At 43.2% G+C, this 13,154-nt stretch overlaps 1 long non-coding RNA gene across 3 annotated transcripts; it reads left to right on the forward strand.

Annotated features, from left to right (window-relative positions):
* Positions 1 to 11,663: 11,663 nt before the first annotated feature.
* LOC119137910 lies at positions 11,664 to 12,855 on the forward strand. Of its 3 annotated transcripts, none has more exons than XR_005101018.1 (4): positions 11,664 to 11,743; positions 11,834 to 11,931; positions 12,022 to 12,307; positions 12,398 to 12,855. It is a non-coding gene; the product is annotated as an uncharacterized LOC119137910 (long non-coding RNA). The 3 variants fall into 3 exon arrangements; XR_005101019.1 differs by having other exon boundaries at positions 12,022 to 12,119; positions 12,210 to 12,855; XR_005101017.1 differs by having other exon boundaries at positions 12,022 to 12,855.
* Positions 12,856 to 13,154: the final 299 nt, after the last annotated feature.

Genomic DNA, 13,154 nt, shown 5'->3' on the forward strand with positions numbered 1-13,154 from the left:
TTGATCTCGTCCCTAATGGATTCAGTCTTTTGAGCAAAAAATTTCATAAACTCATCAGCTGAGTGGAAGGAACTATCGGGGGTCGGCTGGCGTAGTGTCAGCTTTGCCACTGTATCAAATAGGTGTTTAGGATTGTTTTTATTGAGATTAATAACTTGCGAAAAATAAGGAGTTTTTGCTAAGATAAGCGCATCTTTATATTTCAGGAGGCTGTCCTGCCATGCCTGATGGAAAACCTCAAGTTTGGTTAAACCCCATCTGCGCTCATGCTTTCTACATAATTGCTTAAGCGTACGTGTTTCATCTGTGAACCACGGAGTAGGCAATCTACGGCGAGTTTTCAGACGTAGCGGCGCCACAGAGTCGATGGCATTTAACAATGTCGCATTGAATTCATTTGTAAGATTATCAATAGAGCCGATGTATGCGGGAAATATGGCGGTTGCCGGCGACAGTAACTCAGATAGCGCAGTTGCAATCATGGAGTTAAAATTACGGCTCCTATAATTCTGATTGCTCTCTTGTCTTTGACAAGGAACTAAAATTTCTAATTTTATTAAGTAATGATCAGACAGAACACTAGTGTATGGCAGTACTGCTATATTTGAGGTTGCAAGTCCTCGGGATAATATCAGATCTAAGGTATTTCCATTCTTATGCGTTGCTGCCTGTACGGCTTGCGTAAAACCAAACGTATCAGTTAATGTCTGAAACGCATTTGTAGTCGAATTTTGTAGTGTTGAAGTTTGGAATAAAGTTAAATAACATTAAAAAATATGATGATGAATTATCATTAGTACTACAGTTGTGCATTGTGACTACTGTATAATTAAAAGCTGTTTTTGACTAGTTAAGAAATATTGACTTTCAATTTCGGCACCGTGACTTAATCTGTTCGTGATGATGTTGAAATCTCATCCCAGTCTTGTCATTTTTTTTCCTTCTTGCTCGATTATCCTAGTATGTCATTGTAAAAGTATGAACCGATTACATTTGTATATTGAGCTACCACTGTCTCCCTGTATGTTAGCAATGCTAACACCTTGATCAATGCTTCATTTTTTCCATCTTGGTATTTTCAACTCAGTATTTGTAATCATAAAAGACATTCAAAGCATTGTGGAAATGTCACTTAATTATTTTCTTCCCCTTTCTGTTATTTCTTTCCCTGCAGGACATAACTCTACTTCCAAGGTGAGGCATGATTCAGTCAGTCAATTTTATGTTATCATCATTATAAAGTGCTTGTATTTCAAGTTCCTGTGATGATAGTTTTGAAATCGCGATTAAATTTGGCCACTGTTTCTGCATTTTAGTCAATGGTTTGTTTAATTTTGATTACTATGCTTATGTATTGTTATTGTGCTTTTGGTTAAGTAGTGAACACTGAAGTTCAAAACCTAGGTGTCTTTTCCCATGCTGGATGACAAAATTACTTATACCTGATCCGATACAAAAGAAGCATCCAGGAGCAAATTATTAGTTTAGCATTCTTTTATGTTATAATTGGGGTCACTGTACCATTTACATTTGTACATTGCGGTAACATTGTATACTGTAAGTTAGACATGCTTCCGCCATAATCAAAGTTTCATTTTCTCCATCTCATAAACTCTAGTGCGACAGAAACCGTCACTGTACATCATTACGTTGTGCCATAATATTTTCAAGATGTGCTATACCACCCACAAATTCATTTGTACCACATTCTTCTCACTAATAAGCCTCTTGTATACAAGTTAAAACTACAGCTAAAACAGTTTTGCGTCTGATTTTTCCAATGTTATGTAATGTCTTCTTTTAATAAATAAATTAATCAATTATAATGTAATTTTGCTTTGAGTTAGTTGTAAATTGAAAGCATGACTAATTACATTGTAGCTTATTGATATATGTTTTTTTTTCCTGCAGAGCTCCGTGACCTGTGGTTCTGCGACGCTCCGTGGACCTGTATTTCTGCGACGCTCCGTGGACCTGTATTTCTGCGACGCTCCGTGGACCTGTATTCTGTGACGCTCCAGGGACCTGTGGCTGACCCCCTATAGCCTCTCTTGTGGCTGCTCTATCTTTTGTCTTCTGTCTTCCTTCTATCTCACATCCTTGAGAACTTGACATGCCGAGGAAAGGAAGGCGATCCCAGGCTGTAAAGTTGAGCTGGGAGCGACGTGCCAAACGTCGATGCTCCCCGCCACCAGTTACATGCAGTGATCCAACCTTACCTACCCGGCATAATGACTTCGAACGTGCAAATACTGCACTTTTTGAAACTCCTGACACGTGCCAATACTGCACTTTTTGAACCTGAACATGGCCTTGAGCCACATTTTGAAACTGAACGCGGTCATGATCCACACTCTGAAACTGACGAACGTGGCCATGATCCACTTTGTCAAACTGAACGTGGTCATGATCCGCACTTTGAAACTGACGAACGTGGCCATGATCCACTTTGTCAAACTGCTGAACGTGCCCTTGATGTACATTTTGAGATTGTTCATCACCGTGCCAATATTGCACAATTTGAGACTGATTCCTGTGACACTGGGCCTGACATTCCCGCTGCAGCCACGGCTTCTGTGCAACCTCATTTGGTAACGTATGTGTTGGCATCTCACAGCCAAGCTCATCCGAGATATGGAGAATTCAGAAACAGTCAATGTGTGGCTAACTCTGTTAGATTTCTGGCTTTCTTGCAGGAGTTCAATCACCTGACCAGCTCTGACCATGATGCTGTTCTTAATGTTGGCAATGAACTGTATACATGTACTGTTGCTGCATTGAAAGCCCAAGGATGCTTCTTGGACAGATTTCTGACGGCTGATGAACTTCCAGGGATTGTGCGTGTTTTTTCTAAGCAGCATGTCTTAATAAAGAGTCAGTCAATGGGTGGTTTGTTCACCTCTTTCTACGGAGATGAGCTGTTTCTGAACCTTCGTGACAGACTCCAGTGCTTGACCTCAGAGGTCAATTATGCGCTTCTGATTATGCGGTTAACGTGCATTGCTGTTTTCCGAGACCACCAAGGCAGGTATGGATTTTTTGATCCCCACTCTAGAGGACGAGATGGCCTCCATGCTGACAATGGGACAGCGGTCATGATGCTCTTCACGTGTGTCCGACCTGATCGATAAGTTGACGGAGGTTTATACAAGCTTGAGATGCTTTGGTAATTAGCCGTATGAGCTTGTACCGATCTGCTTTGAACCTGTTGAAGTTCCCGTAAGTAACCATGAGATGGCGCCATGTACACAGTTACCTCCCGTGATGAACATCGATGAAGCAGACCTGTTGCTGAGATTCTCTCATGTGTTGAGACGAGCGAGACTACACCGTGTTCAGGTGAACGTCACTACCAAAAATTTATCGATAACGACAGTGAAGCGGTTTTCCCAACAACAGGTAAACAGCTGCCAAATGTGTCAAAAATTCCAAAATCTCGTAGGGCAAAGTTCCAACGACAAATAAAAGCACAGGAAAAGTTAAAAGAAAAATCTGAAGTGAGACGTAAAAAACAGGAACTAAAGAGAATGATGAAGAACTCTAAAGAGAAGGAACAGTACAGTCAAAATGCAGAGGTAAGACGAAGGAAATTGGGTTATATTAGGACCTGTTATCAACAGGACAAGCGTTTTTGTTCCAAACAAAAGTCCTATTTTACACAACGTTGTCAGACGGATCATGAGTTTAAGAAGAAAAACCGTTCCCGTTTCTCACGTCGTTATAGGACAGATGAGTGTTTTACGATGAGACGACGCGCTTACATTACAGAACGTTACCGTGACGATGTTGGGTTTAAGAACAGACAGCGTTCGTACATCACAGAACGTTACCGTGACGATGTTGGGTTTAAGAACAGACAGCGTTCGTACATCACAGAACGTTACCGTGACGATGTTGGGTTTCGAAACAGGCAGCGCTATTACATTACACGCCGTTATTTAAACAACCCTGAATTCCGATTCAAACATCAGGAAATCATGAGGCGCATAATGAAAACAAAATCTGATTCACTGAGGACTAAAACAATACGCAGAGTAAGTACGCTTTTACAAAAATACAAAGTCATAAACCAACTATGTAGGGAGCGAAATGACTGTGTGATTATGAAAGCTGTTGAGCTATTCAAAGCCCAGATTAAGAATGGCCCCACATTTGTCTGCACTGTTTGCCACAGAGCATTGTTTCCGAACCAAGTACGCCCTTGTCAACGTAGCTTTTATAAGAAAAACAGACATGTTGTTGCAAGTTGTCTCACGGGATAATTTGTCCATATTTGTGATGATGAATGTCAGGCCTCGTGCAGCGTACCAGCTGAAAGAAAACTGGAGTGGATATGTCACACTTGCTGTCCTCACCTCAAAGATGGTAAAATGCCTGCATTTGCTGTTGCGAACAATCTCACACTCTCTGATATTCCAAAGGAACTGTGTGGATTGAACATACTGGAGAGACACCTCATTTCAAAATGCATATCATTTGCCAAAATCGTACCTCTTCCCAAAGGTCAACAACGAGCCATTCGTGGAAATGTGGTGTGCGTGCCATCCGAAGTACAAGAGACGGTCAATGTCTTGCCGAGACTAAGAAGTAAGTCACAGATGTTGAGAGTGAAACTGAAGAGACGGCTTTGCTACAGAGGCCATCAGTTTTTTCAAACTGTCACTTGGTCCAAGCTAATGAGTGCTCTGATGAAACTGAAACAACTTCATCCACAGTACAGAAACATAACTATTCGCGACGATGCGGACCTTTGCGACCCAACCCTCACTGACGATGAGAGCAGCTCCGCTGAAGCGGAAATGAGCGACAGTGAGTACAATGAGGAAGCTCTGGAGGAGATATACAGATTTGAGAGTGATGCTCTGTGTGGGATGAACAGTGACTCACAAGATGACAACAGTGGTAACAAACAGCAACCAGAAAATGCGGAAGACGGTGATCAACCAAATGGTGGAGTGATACTTGAATCATGTCTCCAACCAAATGATGTGTCAGAGGAAATTATGAGTTTTACAGAGGGCATTTATTGTGTTGCTCCTGCAGAAAGAAACAACCCAGTAAGCTTTTTCAAGACTCCCAAACTTGAGGCCATGGCTTTTCCAGTGCAGTTTCCCACTGGTCAAAACACCCTTGATGAACAGAGAGCAATAAAACTCACACCAAGCAAATATTTCAAAACGCGTCTGTGTTGTGTGGATGAACGTTTTGCTCGAGATACCAACTACTTGTTCTTTGCCCAGTTTGTGACTGAAATTTCCCAGGCAACGTCGAGCATGACAATACAGCTACGCAAAGGTAAGCCTTTTACCAGGGATGGTCGAAGGAGAAACAATGCCATGCTTCAGGACAAACGTGAAGTTGAGAAATTGGTGCGCAGCAAACATGCTGTCCGATTCATGACACCACTGAGAGGTACGCCAGCCTATTGGGAGAGAACCACCAAAGATCTTTTTGCTATGATCCGGCAGCTGGGCACACCCACGTTCTTCTGCACATTTTCTGCTGCCGAAATGCGTTGGGAAGAGGTCATCACTGCCATCAAAGCGCAACAAGGTGAAGTAGTGAATTTCGCCCAACTTGACTGGGCAACCAAGTGTGAGATTCTACGCAGCAATCCTGTGACAACGATGCGCATGTTTGACAAGCGTGTGGAAGCTCTGTTCAGAGATTTGATCCTCTCTCCGGCGCGACCGATTGGTGAGGTCGTCGACTACTTTTACCGATTAGAGTTTCAACACAGAGGAAGTCCTCACATTCATTGCCTCATCTGGGTTCGAGGTGCCCCTGTATTTGAGGAAGCCACAGATGGAGCCATCTGTCATTTTGTGTCTCGCTACATCTCGGCTGAGCTGCCGGACCCGCAGAAGGAACCGGAATTGTACAAAAAGGTCACAGAGGTTCAGATGCACAGCAAAAGTCACTCCAAAACGTGTGTCAAACACAAAGGTGCGAATTGCCGCTTTGGATTCCCCAAACAACCGTGCGATGAAACGATGATCGTCAGACCTGCGCCCGTCGACGACGACAATCGAGATCAACACAAGGAGAATCGGTTGGCGTCAAGTGCCAAGCTTGTTCCCGTGCTAAGTCTGCTGAATGAGCCTGAAACGTCATCCCTGACTTTGCCTCAGCTACTGGCTAAATGTAAGCTCACCGGTGACGAGTACATGAACTGTTTGCACATGACGGCCTCGTCGAGTTCTGTCGTGCTTAAGCGAGAACCGAAGGACTGCTGGGTCAACAACTACAACCGCCATTTGCTTCTTGCGTGGGATGGAAACCTGGACATCCAATACATCCTGAATGCCTACTCTTGCATCGCCTACATCTGCAGCTACATCAGCAAAGCTGAACACGGTCTGAGCCAATACCTGAAATCGGTTATTGAAAACTCCCGCAGCGAAAATGTCAACGAGAGCGATGAAATGAAGCAAATTATGCAAGCGTACTGCAAGAAAAGAGAAGTGAGTGCTCAGGAATGTGTCGCACGCGCATGCGGCTTGCATATGAAACAGTCCTCCCGCAGTGTGGTATTTGTACAAACGAGTGACAATGCGCTGAAAATGAGTTATCCTCTCTCACTCCTTGAGGGCAAAACGCAGGAATCTCATGAAGTGTGGATGACTGGGCTGCCAGACAAATACAAACGCAGACCTCAAACAGAGGAATTTGAAGTAATGTGCTTGGCTGATTTTGCATCAACGTGCAGAATTGTTTATGGCAAACAAGTCAAAGGTAAGAATGTTTTGCCTCTGCTGAACGACATGGGGTTTGTCCAGAAAAGAACAGAAAAACATGCGGTCATCAAATACTGCAAATACTCTGAACAAAAGGATCCGGAGGAATATTACTGCTCCTTGCTCAAGCTGTACCTGCCTCATCGTGCTTGCTGATTGCCAGTTAAAATCTGAACGCTGTCCCGCGTATCAGTTGTTTCACGATCACGCCTGTGTACAGTTACCATATAACGACTCTGTGGAGCGTGTGTGCGAAATTGTCAGAAGGAACAGAGAAAGGTATGAGAAATACAGTCGAGACATTGACAATGCCATCCAAGAGGTGGAGGACAGTGGGCTCGTCATAAACGAATGGTGCCACCTGGCTCCCGAGAGTGAGTTGCAAAGACTCGAATGCGTTGAGGAAATCAACGCGAGACAGGACCCGAATGACAACGTGGAGGAAAATGTCCCGGACTATAACGTCAGGTCCAAAAGAACACAAATGTCCATCGTGACAGAGGCTGCTGCCATCGATCCCGCAGTGTTACGCGACATGTATCGTAACCTGAACCAAAAGCAAGCGTCCGTTTTCTACAAGGTCAGAGATTGGTGCATAAAACGTGTGTGTAGCCCAAAGCCGACTGAGCAGTTCTTCTACCACATCAACGGTGGCGCCGGGACCGGCAAATCGCATCTGATCAAGTGTATCCACGCAGAGGCTACCAAAATACTGCAGAGACTACCACGACTGGCTGAGGAGGCCGACATTTCCAAGCAAACGGTTGTTCTCGCGGCTTTCACTGGCACGGCGGCATTCAACATTTCCGGGACAACTTTGCATTGCCTACTCAAACTGCCGAGAAGTCTCAAACCCCCGTACCATGGCCTGGGCAATAAACTGGACGAAGTCAGAGCCGACCTGTCGATCGCCGAAATACTCATCATCGATGAGATTTCCATGGTGTCAAAAGACCTCTTTGCCTACGTGAATGCCAGGTTGAAACAAATCTAAGGAATTAATTTACCTTTTGGTGGCATGTCTGTTCTTGCTGTTGGAGATTTCTTTCAGCTCCCTCCTGTGGGACAGTCCAAACCTCTGTGCGTGTACGATCCCACGCGGCTGGACCACTGGCGTGACAACTTCACAAAGATCACACTCAGCGACATCATGAGGCAGAAAGACGATGTCGCCTTTGCTGAACTGCTGAACCGACTCCGCGTCAAAGAAAAGTCTGATGAACTGTCGGAACTGGACAGAGCTCTCCTTGCGACGAGGTACACTTCCCCAGAAATGTGTCCAAAGCATATTCTGCATGTTTTTGCCACCAATAAACAGGTGGATGGCCATAACTCTGCGATGCTGAATCTGCTTCATAAGGACATTGTGCAAATTGACGCAGATGACTACAAGAAAGACAAAGGAACTGGCAGAATGGCAAGGCAAGCTTCCCCTGTGCAAGGCGCTAAGAATGAGCTCCCGGACTCAATCAAAGTTGCCTTGGGTGCTCGTGTTATGATCACACGCAACGTTGATGTTCAATCAGGTCTGTGCAATGGGATGCTTGCAAAAGTTGTCAAATTGGTGAACTATCCAAACGAAGCACGTGTCCAGAAACTTGGGTTGGAACTTGATGTGAGTAAGACAGCACGTGCTGCTAACCCTGTGTACATTGACAGACAGGAGGACAAGCTGAAGAAGGGTGGAGCGGTGCGCCGACAGTTTCCCATTAAGCTTGCTTTTGCCTGCACGATCCATAAGGTACAAGGCATGACAACATCAGAGGCTGCAGTTTCGCTGAAAGGTGTTTTCGAACACGGCATGGGGTACGTAGCTCTGAGTAGAGTGACTTCGCTCAGTGGTCTGCATATTCTGCATATGGATGAGAGAAGACTTCATGCAAATCCACTAATCACTGCTGCTCTTGCTGAGATGGCAGAGGATTCTTTGGAGAGCGTCATGCCCCTCCTTCACGTGATGCCGTCGGTAGATCGGGCAAATCACCTGGTTGTCCTCCATCATAACACCGAAGGGCTGTCTTGTCACGTGCAAGATATCGTGTCTCATCACGAACTGCTTTTTGCTGATGTTCTGTGCTTCACAGAGACACACCTCCAAGGATCAGTGGCCGATGGACGTGCTTGCTTGGAAGGCTACACGATGTTTCACAGGAACCGAAGTGATTCTTACACAAACTGTCCTGACTTGGCAACAAAACTTGGTGGCGGCGTAGGTATTTGTGTCAAAAGTCACATCGCAGCCCAGGAAAAGAAATACATTCAGGGTGTGACTGACATTGAATTTGTTGTGGTGAAACTTGAAGCTCCCCTCAATGTGTTGATTGCTGCCGTTTACAGGCCTCCACGCAACAGTCTGCGCACCTTTCTGCCAAGCTTGGGAAATCTCTTGCGGTACCTTGAAGTAATGGACCATCATCAGATCTTGGTATGTGGAGATTTTAATGAAGATATGCTATCTGCCTCATTCAAGCCCATTCTTGATTTGTTTCGCTCAAAAGGTTACACGCAACTCATAACCGCTGCTACCACTGACAAAAACACATTGCTTGACCTCATTTTTGTCTCTCGACCTCAGTGTGCTCTTCATTCAGGTGTCCTGCAAACGTACTACAGCTATCACAATCCTATTTTCTGTGTTTTGACCAGTGAAAGGTAAGTCACAGCTAAATCGTGCGGTTCAGCATTTTCAAAAACAACAAGGATGGAAATCGAAACGTGAATGGTGTCGTAAGTGTATAATAATAGTGGTGGGATGCGGTGGGTGATTTGTTGACTTGAGGAGAGATGGGATCCGGAGTGGAAGTGCTCATTACTTGACCTCTTTTTCTTTCTCTCGACCTCTGTGCTCTTTATTCAGGTGTCGTGCGAACATACAACAGCTATCGCAATCCGGTTTTCTGTGTTTTGACCAGTGAAAGGTAAGTCAAATCTAAATCATGTGTTTCAGTAGTTGGAAAAACAACGAGGACAGACATCGAATGGCGTAAGTGGTATAATATTAGTGGTGGGATGTGGTGGGTGATTTGTTGATTTGAGATGAAATGGGATCTGGGGCCAAGGTGGCTCAGAATGGTAAACGTAATGTTGGCATTAGGCAGAAGCCTCACAATTTCCACATAGAAAATAACTACCGACCCATGTGGATAGCGATAGCTGCAAAAGCAGCTTTATACTGATAATATAAATTGGTGGCAAACATAATGAAATCCACCCCAATTTTGTACACTGAGGTTTCTGCTTGGTGCTAGCAATAAACCTGTTGCCTGGCTGGCATTACAAATGGAGAAAACATTGAATTGGAAAATAGTTATCGATGGCAAAGGTTTGGCTTGACACGAGAAGCATGCTTCAGAGTGAGTGCAGGGGAGACGGAGAGGAGTGGCCTTTTTAACTTGGATTCACTTTTATCATTTTTAAATGGTCCCAGGCAAATCATATGAGTGATAAATGGAAACAAACTGTGAGTAAAGCCATACATGAAACTGTGATTAAAAAGTATCATGAGTAAAGGTGGTCATACATGTAAAGACAAGGACAGTTGATGTAGCTGAACTCATGTCTGTGGTGGTAAGTTGAGGATGGGCCTGTATGTTGAGATGGAGTGGGGGTTGGTGTGGACTCAAGTTCAGTTAAGGGAAGGCCAAGGCTTTTGAAAATTTCTACAAGCCTTCCCTTAACTCGATGTAACTTTTTAAAATTTTAAACTTTTTAAATTAGCTTTCAAAAAGCCTTCCCTTAACTCAAGTTGATTTAACTTTTTAACTTGTAACATTTTTAACTTTTTAAAGTTTTAACTTAAAATGTTTAACTTTCTAAATTTTTAACTTGCAACTTTTACATTTTTTAAACTATCTTAGACGAGTTAAGGGGAGACTTTTTAACTTTTTACATTTTTAGATTTCTGATTTTACAATCACATTTTAAAGATAAGTTCTAGGAAGGCCTTTTAAACTTTATTTATTTTTATTTGTTTTTCACATTACTTATTTCAGTTATTTATGTATTATATTTTTTCTACGTCATAATCATGAGGCGAGAACAGAAAACAGACTAGGTAAGTTTCTCATCATGAGACATGTTTTATCTTTCTTTCAAAAGACAGTAAATGCTGCTATTTCACTCTTCTGTATTTTAACAGTTTCTTTTATCTGGCGAAAGCGGCTCATCCACAGTCCACTGACCAAAGACTTCCTCTCTTCGGCCATGTACCAGCCAAAAGCCGCCTTAAGTCCAGGAAAAGTTTTCTGAAAAGTGTCCCACCCCTCAGAACACCGAGTTAGGCAGTGAAAGAGTCACTCGGTGGGAAGAAAGACTTGACAATCTTCCACCAGAAACTACAATGGAGCTTAAGGCAAGCGAGGCAATGCCCCCAGGAGCAGACACCAACTATGCAACGTGGAAATGCCTAAATAGACTAAGATCTGGTGTTGGACGTGCAAAAGTCACTCTCGCCAAATGGGGACATCTGGATGATCGGAACACCGAGTGTGACTGTGGCACTGAACCGCAGACCATGCAACACCTCCTCATGTGCCCCCTGCTGGAACATCCCTGCACAGCATCGGATTTAGCAGAGTTTAACGAGAAGGGACAGAAATGTGTTCAGCTGTGGCTGAACCACATCTAGCCAAGCCTGTAACTAACTGCCTTGTAGCCACGATAAGAAGAAGCTCATCCCCAGAATCGAGGCCAGAGGTAGGCATGACATATTACTTTATTGTAATGTAAGTGTAGAAACTCAATGTTTGTTTTTTTAGTTTTTCATGTTGCCTGTGGCTCCACGTGCTCCGTTTGTCTCGACAGGAGCTCGGCCACCCTGGGAATCAACCTTGATGAGAACCCACCTAACAGACCAAACAGAACTACTTTATAGGCTTTCTTGTCGTCACAGAGGGCAACAGTTGCATCATTGCATCATTGCATGCATTTCAAGAAGACTTGTACAAGGGAGGCCTGCATCATGGAACACAAACTCCCAAACACACATGACTTCTCCTGATTCTTCTGTGAGTAGCCAAGAAGGTAATTTGTCAGGAAGCACTCTTTAATTTTACCGCCTCTCCTCAACATGAATTGATTATGATATTATGTTGCAGCACAGCGAGAGCCACGCATTTCAAGAAGACTTGTACAAGGGAGGCCTGCATCATGGAACACAAACTCCCAAACACACATGACTTCTCCTGATTCTTCTGTGAGTAGCCAAAAAGGAAATTTGTCAGGAAGCACTCTTTAATTTTACCGCTTCTCCTCAACATGAATTGATTATGATATTATGTTGCAGCACAGCGAGAGCCACGCATTTCAAGAAGACTTGTACAAGGGAGGCCTGCATCATGGAACACAAACTCCCAAACACACATGACTTCTCCTGATTCTTCTGTGAGTAGCCAAAAAGGAAATTTGTCAGGAAGCACTCTTTAATTTTACCGCTTCTCCTCAACATGAATTGATTATGATATTATGTTGTAGCACAGCGAGAGCCACGCATTTCAAGAAGACTTGTACAAGGGAGGCCTGCATCATGGAACACAAACTCCCAAACACACATGACTTCTCCTGATTCTTCTGTGAGTAGCCAAGAAGGAAATTTGTCAGGAAGCACTCTTTAATTTTACCGCTTCTCCTCAACATGAATTGATTATGATATTATGTTGTAGCACAGCGAGAGCCACGCATTTCAAGAAGACTTGTACAAGGGAGGCCTGCATCATGGAACACAAACTCCCAAACACACATGACTTCTCCTGATTCTTCTGTGAGTAGCCAAGAAGGAAATTTGTCAGGAAGCACTCTTTAATCTTACCGCTTCTCCTCAACACCTCCTTCATGTTTTTCTACTATGTTCATGGGTCTTGCCTGTGGTTCTACAAGCATCCAGTCATGCAGACAAATAACACCTTAGCCTTTAACTGTCGGAAGCTGTCCCTCTGCGAGGCCTCATAGTATACAGTCTGTTTTCTGTTCTCATTTATTTATTTATTTGTTGTTGATTCATTTATTTGTCTATAGACACTGCTTTGAACTTAGAAGTTTTCACTGTTTTGAGTTGCACAATTGTTGGCCTTTCTATATTTCTTTGCCTTAAATTATGTTTATTATGTTTTGTGTTTCCAATATTTACATGTTAATTTCAAGTCCAATGTATACGTTCTTGTTTGTCATTTTTTATGTTTAGTATTTATTGAGTCACTAAAACATTTTATATATTTTTTTATTATTTTTTTCGTTTTGAAGAGTTATTTGTAATATTTCACGCATTATATATTCGATTCTGCCCAAAACAACAAATATCATACTGTATTTTTGTTCCAAAAAGCACCATGCAACTGTTTTTTTTCCATTCTTGTTTAGAAAGAAACGTGTAAAGTGTATGTTGACAACTTATGTTGTGATTTGTCGTATAAAAGAACCTGT

Source organism: Syngnathus acus, chromosome 19 (genome assembly GCF_901709675.1).
Source record: "Syngnathus acus chromosome 19, fSynAcu1.2, whole genome shotgun sequence".
In the NCBI taxonomy this organism is placed as follows: Eukaryota; Metazoa; Chordata; class Actinopteri; order Syngnathiformes; family Syngnathidae; genus Syngnathus; species Syngnathus acus.